The sequence below is a fragment of the Pinus tabuliformis genome, chromosome 5_2, assembly GCF_031772625.1.
Source record: "Pinus tabuliformis cultivar Carrire ecotype Pingquan chromosome 5_2, CPIR1, whole genome shotgun sequence".
NCBI lineage: Eukaryota > Viridiplantae > Streptophyta > Pinopsida > Pinales > Pinaceae > Pinus > Pinus tabuliformis.
In genome coordinates, this window is record NC_142306.1 from 727,203,909 (window position 1) to 727,209,908 (window position 6,000).

Here is a 6,000-nt window from a genome sequence, read left to right on the forward strand (position 1 = left end):
AGTTAGATTCTGACATTGAGTATCTATCATCTAGACAAATGTCTCTTTTCTCTATGGAAGAATTTGGTAGTTCTGCCATTGAGATCTTTCCAGGGAAAACATTGAATATCAACAAAAATTTGGAAAGATCACAACAGGAAGAACTAACCAAAATCTTGCAAAAACATTCTACTGCATTTGCATGGGAGTATACTGATATGAAAGGTATTGACCCTAAGACTTGCATTCATCACATCTACATTGAGGAAAACAGTAGACCAATCAGACAACCTCAGAGAAGGATGAATCCAAACCTTAGGGAAATAGTGAAAGAAGAGCTCCAAAAGTTACTTAATGTGAACTTCATTTATCCAATTTCAGATAGCCGATGGGTTTCTCCTTTGGTTATAGTACCCAAAAATAATGGTAAATGGAGGGTTTGCATTGATTATAGGGAATTGAACAAAGCAACTTTGAAGGATCACTTTCCTTGACCCTTTATCGATCACGTATCAGATACTCTAGCAGGCAAAAAGTATTTTTCATTTTTGGATGGTTTTAGTGGTTACAATCAGATTCAGGTAGCACCTGAAGATTAGGATAAGACCACATTTACCTGTCCATGGGGAACTTTTGCTTACTGAGTACTTCCTTTTGGATTATGTAATGCACCCGCAACATTTCAAAGGGCAGTACTAGGAATCTTTTCCGATCTAATCCATGATCGTGTAGAGGTTTATATGGATGATTTTACAGTTTATGGTAATTCGTTTGAAGAAGCATTAGAGAATTTGTAAAAAGTCCTTATTAGATGTAAAGAAACAAACCTATCATTAAGTCATGAAAAATGCTTTATGATGTTTACTGAAGGGATTGTTTTAGGACATCATATTTCAGGAGATGGGATTAAAGTTGATAGATCAAAAGTTGAAGTCATCTCCAAGTTGCCTATTCCAAATTGTCAAAAAGATGTTAGAAGTTTTCGTGGATTTATTGGATACTATAGAATATTTATTGAAAACTTCACCAAAATAGCATCTCCACTCTTCAAATTACTTACAAAAGACTGTGAATTCAAATGGGATCCTGATTGTCAATCTACATTTGAAACTTTGAAAACAAGAATATCTGAAGCACCCATTTTGAGAGGGCCAAATTGGAAACTTCCTTTCCATATTTCTACAGATGCTTCAGATGCAGCTCTAGGAGTTTTTTTGGGTCAAAAGGATTTAGTTCCTTATGCCATTTACTACACCAGTAAAAATTTGACTCCCACTGAGTTAAACTATACTGTGACTGAGAAAGAGTTCTTAGCTGTTGTTCATGCAATCAACAAGTTTAGACATTATATAACAGGCTATGAAACTTTTGTCCATACTGATCATTCTGCGATTAGATATCTCATGAACAAACCTGTTACTAATGGCAGAGTTATAAGATGGCTTTTACTTTTACAAGAATTCAATATTATTGTGTTGGATAGGCCAGGGAAACAAAATACAGTAGCTGATTTCTTTTCTAGAATCCAAAATACTAACAAAGATTCTCCTGTAGAGGATAAGTTTCCAGATGAATATTTGTTTGCAGTAACTACTAAGACTCCTTGGTATGCAGATATTGCTAACTATTTGGTTACAGGGAAGCTACCTCCACATTTATTTCCTAATGAAAAGAGAAAAATTATTCAGGAGAGTTCAAGTTATTCATGGATTTCTAATGAATTGTTTAAAACAGGGCTAGATTGTGTGATCAGAAGATGTGTTCAGGAAGATGAAATGCCTGACATCCTCAAGGCATGTCATGATGAACCATGCGGTGGACACTTTGCTGACAAGAGAACGGCCTATAAAATCCTTTCTTTAGGATATTATTGGCCTTCTCTCTTCAAAGATGCAAAACAATATGTTAGAAGGTGTGACAACTGCGAGAGAGTTGGGAGACTGACTCTTTCAAATGAAATGCCATTACAGCCACAGGTACTCATCGAACCCTTTGAAAAATGGGCTTTAGATTTCATTGGACCCATTAATCCACCATCTAGACAAAAGAAATATATATTGGTTTGAACTGATTATGTCACTAAATGGGTAGAAGCCAAAGCATTGCCTTTTGCCACTGAAAATTCAGTTGTTCAATTTATTTTTGAGGATATTTTTATTTGTTTTGGTGTCCCAAGAGAAATTGTGATAGATCAGGGAAGTCAATTTACATCTAATTTGATGGAGAAGCTTATGGAAGAATACAAAATCAAGCACAGAAAATCTACTCCTTACCATCCGCAAGCAAATGGCCAAGTAGAATCTACAAACAAAGTTATTGAGAACATCATCACCAAAATTGTTCATCTACACAGAAGAGATTGGTCAGAAAGGCTTCCTGAAGCCTTATGGGCCTACAGAACTACATGGAGGAACACAACAAGACATTCTCCCTATGAACTTGTTTGTGGGAAAGAAGTCCTGCTCCCCATTGAGTTTCAAGTCAAAACTTTCAAGATGGCAGTTCAGTTGGGGATGAATCTATCAGAAGCCCAAAAGCACAGAATGGAGCAGCTAAATGAGCTAGATGAGATCAGACAAGATGCAATTTTAAGGACTGATCTAGTTCAACATCAAAGAGCTAAGTGGCATGACAGATATATCAAAGAGAGAAAGTTTCAAGAGGGAGATTGGGCTTTACTGTTTGATTCCAAGTTTAAAGACTTCAAAGGAAAATTTCAGACTCATTGGCTTGGGCCGTATGAGATTGACAAAGTCTTTAACAATGGAGCGGTAAGAATCAAGACCATTGATGAATTTCAGACTCCTCTTATTGTGAATGGCCACCGATTGAAAATTTATCATAAGCCATTTTCAAAAGAGGAGTTTGTCAAAATGTTCCAAGAGAATTCTGTAATCAGGCTGGTGGAGAAGAATCCCTCTCCCCCACCAGCCTAATCTTTGTTTCTTTCAGTTAAAAAAAAAAAAAAAAAAAATGTGTATAAGCCTGAAAACCAATCCTATATTGGCGGTCTTATACAGAAAATATAGAGTGAAAATCAAGGACACTTGACACTCTATATTTTCCAAAAAAAAAAATATCTCCTCTCCTTCTCTTTCCATCTTCACTTCATCTCACTTACCATTTCACTTCACCTCCATCTCATTCTCATTTCCATTTCACTTCACTCCACTTCACTTTCATTTCACTCCACTCATTCCATTTCACTCCATCAATAAAAGTCCCTTTCAGGACTATTTTCATTCAGTTGGTTTTCCTCTAACTATCTTTGTGCAGTTAAGGGGGTGCTGTCTCAGTTTCCGCAGCTGGAGACCATTTCCGCAGCCAGAAACAGTTTCTGCAGCCAGAAACGATTTCTGCAGCCAGCATCACTCTGTTTTCAAAATTTACAGTCAACTGTTAGTGCCATAATCATGAAATGCAGGTGTAATTGAGCTAAAGACATGGGGCATCTCCAAGATAACAAACAAGAGCAATTGGTTAGAAGCCTTGATCAAGAAATGAGAAAGTTACAAAGGTATGATCAAAAATCTTTATCAAATAACAATTCAAGTCATAATTACACATAGTCATTAAACCATAACAAGTTCTACTATGAGCAATGATTTGATACGATAGCTCCACTACCACTTCTATTCTAAAATATCACTCCACACACCTCGCATTCATTGCCCTAAAGGTCTCATGATTATCCCGAGTTTAAACTCAAGACTGACTGCACTTCCATTTATTACCTGTACTCTTGAGACGTGACCTATTGTGTTACGGCTCTTCTTAGCCGTAATTTCCGCAGTCGTCTATTGAGATGTGTAAAACCTCATACACAGTCATCCGATTCGAAGAATCCCGCCGTTACTCCACTCGCTTATCACTCCACTTATACCATACTCCTTGCATGCATCCACATTTTATTTTAAACTTGTTCACTGCTGCTCACCCTCTGTTCCTCCGGTAATTTGGATACTTCCATTCCCTGTTCTCCATTTCTAACTGCAGCCACTACAGTTCATTCTAAACCCTGACTGCAGTCACTACAGTCATCCTAAACCCTGTTGCAGTCACTACAGTCTATCCTAAACCCTGTAACAGAGCTATTTTTTTTCCTTAACCCTCACACGTAGAAGAACTCTCAGTTGGAATCTAAAACAGAGGATGGGAAAATTACTGAGAGCTGAGTCGGAAGGACCGAAATACTTGGAGGGTTATACTCAAACTAAGGAATTGCTGAAGAAAGTCAGATGGCTACGATTTATCCAGAAGTTTAAAGGCCATAACAAGGAGGTGACCAAAGCTTTTGCGAGGTCCTTTAATGGACAAACAGTGGAGATTGGAGACTTGAAATTCACAGTGACCGAGGCCACTATAGCAGCTGCCACGGGCCTACCTCAAGAAGGTGAAAGGTGGTTTAAAAATAGAAGTGTGGACGATCAAATATGGAGAATCATGCTACAAAATCAAGGTATGGATACCACCGTATTTACAAGAGGCATCCCTGTTCATACACTAAAAGAGGAATGGTCTAGTCTACTGTTAGTCATCCAGAAATTTATCACGTGTGAAGGTCGTTTTGGCTCTATGTATATGTATCATGTTAGATTGATGATGAATTTCATAGACGGTCACACTCTTAATTTGCCTCATTTTCTGCTATTAAGTTTGAAAAAGATGAGTTTTACAGTTCAAAAACATGTAGGCAATATTGAACCTCATCTCTACCATCATGGGCTCATAAAAATTCTTATTGAGGACTAGTTAAAGAAAAATAAGGATACTTGGGAGCAATTTTTGACAAGAAACTACTTCCAAGAGCCGTCTGAGGCCTCTGGAAGCAGTCCACCAAAGATTCCAAAGAAAAGTAGGAGGAAACAAAAGAACATTACAGTCCAAGACTCCCCTACAATAGAAATTCAAGAAACAGTCCAAAAAGAAGAAGAAGATAGAGCTAAAAGTAAGAAGCAGAGAAAAGAAAAAGGCAAAAGAACCATCCAAGAAGTTTATCCATCCCCTGAGCAATCCATAGAAGAGGATTATCAACCGCTGTCAGAAATATTAATAGATCTTCAAGCTACTGCCATAGCCAAGAAAAAAAAAAGAGGAAAACAGAGTGCACAAGAGAAGAGTACTAGTTCATACTTAAGAAGGAGCACTAGGCTAAAAGGGAAGGGGAATAAAACTAAAGAAAAATAGTCTCACTTTATTGATTTAGGTGAAGAGACACTGGAGAAATCTCTAGCTCAGCCAAGCATTGAATCAAGTCCTACACGTGAGGAAAGCCCTTTTCGGCCGGAAAGAGAGAGCAGTCTTCCTCCTCCACCATATTTTGAGCCTAGTCCGAGAAAGACACCTGAGGTAGATCCTAATCAGCAAGAGGCATATAATTACCTGGAATCCTTAGAACAATCAGTTGCAGGACCGAGTACCACTCTGCCACTTGATGCACAAGTTCAGTCTTTGAAACAAGAGGTATTTGAGTTAGAAGTCCTAAATAGGCATATCAAACAGGAAAATGAAGCACTCAAAGAGCAGAGTAAGGTAGACAAGATTTTCCATGATAACACTATGCTTCATTTAGGACTGTGGCAAAAGAAAAATAGAAAATTGAAGAAGAAGTGCAAAAAGTTAAGCAGAGCATTGATTAACCTCAAGTTCAAATGTCTAGTCAGGAAACCAAGGATGATGATGTTAGCATCAAAGAAGAAGAAAAGAGGGCTAGATGTCCTTGCAGAAGCCTTAGAACATGTGGATTAGAGGGAAATAACTCAATTTTGGTTGCATGAGGACATGCAACACCTTCACAGTGGGGGTATGTTGAGCCTCAAACCTGCACCTTCTTATACACCCTCTCAGCCTTCTTTTTCCACTTATTTCATCCACCCAGCTGTTAAATCATTGCATTGTAGTTTAAAAAGAGATTTTTACATGGTTTTCTGACTATGCTTATGACTGTTGTTTGGTTTAGTTTTTGTTCATGCAGTTGCGGAAACTTCTCAGTTTCCGCAGCCAACACAGGTTTCCGCAACC